Source organism: Meleagris gallopavo, chromosome Z (assembly GCF_000146605.3).
Source record: "Meleagris gallopavo isolate NT-WF06-2002-E0010 breed Aviagen turkey brand Nicholas breeding stock chromosome Z, Turkey_5.1, whole genome shotgun sequence".
NCBI classification, from domain to species: Eukaryota; Metazoa; Chordata; class Aves; order Galliformes; family Phasianidae; genus Meleagris; species Meleagris gallopavo.
Window position 1 is genome coordinate 58,592,749 of NC_015041.2, and position 1,638 is coordinate 58,594,386.

Here is a 1,638-nt window from a genome sequence, read left to right on the forward strand (position 1 = left end):
GGGGAGGGGAGAAAAAAGAGCAGAACAAAGGAAAATAGTCTTATTTGAATATACAAACCGGTTATATGATGACCTCAAATTAATTTCATTCATCTGCTGTCGTTTTAAGCAATATGGTTTTGTATGCTTCAGTAGTGATATTCCCTAAAACAGTATTCATTGGAGTGAATATATTGGAGCTGATTTTTAACTTCATACAGCTAAAGAAGAATGCCATTAGACTGCCTAATAAATGGCATTTTGTGACAGAACAGCATTATTCTAAACTGAGACAGACAAAATATCTCTGTCCTTCAAAGCTTAAAGTACATCACTTGTTCTAGAACAAGAGCGATTTTCTCCTGATGCAGTTTCAGTAAATCCAGAGCTAATCACTAAAATATGTAGTATTCATTTTGGTAAAAAAGATGTTGTATTAAAATAATATTTATATTGTTTTCGCACCATCATATCAATTCTTTCAAACATAGTATGCAGTCTATAGCTAAAGAGTTGCAAACGCTACCTGGTTATCTAGGTATTTCACATATTTAATATATGTATCTTCATAATGATCCTGTAAGATAGGAAAAGGAAGGACTGTGGGGCCTGCTTCATGGCCATGGGACAGTGTGACACAAAAATTTACCAGAAGCCATGTAAGAAATCTGTGACAGAGTACTAAGTTTAACTCACACCTCTTAGAACAGCAAGACCTGTTTCCTTCTTATTGATTTCAATAAAGACTAGTGGGTGATATATCACGGATAAATGTTCGCCACTTCAGGATGGTACCTGTAAAGAAAGAAAGTCACAATTCTGAAGTTTCTTCTTGATAACCTGCTTCTTCCTGGCATTTTCCTTTTGGGATAGGTTTCTGTGGTGAAACTTCTGAGATCTATGCATGTGGATGAAAACTTTCCATGGATTTCTGCATGCTTATTTAAAGTCAGGGTCTTTTCTTACTATCCTTCTCTTCATTTTATTTTTCCACAGTTCTGGCTCAGTAGCTAATGCATAACAAGAAAGTACATATACCGAATTAAATATACAAAAGTGCACATATTCAGAAGTGTAACTGCAGACTAAACTAGACATAAAGCATGTGGAGATTAAAAGTGGTTTTAGCACTCTGTGTGAAATAAGCTATGAGTCATTCTTGCAGTGTTTGCAACACAGACTTTAAAAACGTAAAAAAAGCCACTGTTCATAGCTTGTGTGAGAAGAAACATTGAAAGTTCCTTGCGAAGACTTATAGAGGAGGGGGAAAAAATGGAAAATTATCTGGATGTGAGAGGAAGGAGCACAGATTAAAATGAGGACTTTTGGTGAGAGTGTAGGAAACCAACTTGCAGTATGCCTGCCAGCTTTTCTTCAGTGATAGGTAGGAAGCCTTCTTTACAGATTCATATTGCCATAGGATGCTGTAAAGAAGTTACTATTTCAGTTAAGAACTAATACAGGTGTTCCGTTCTTCACTATGTATCTGAAGATGTCTGCTCATTTCAGGTTATTTCTTTTACGTCCAAAGAATGCAGTTCAGTGGGTCTTCCTGCACTAATGGACACCACTTTACCCGGTATCACTTTCTCACTGCTGATGCAAGGAAAACATCCAATTTTATTTATTCTTTTTCTTTTCTTTTCTTTTCTTTTCTTT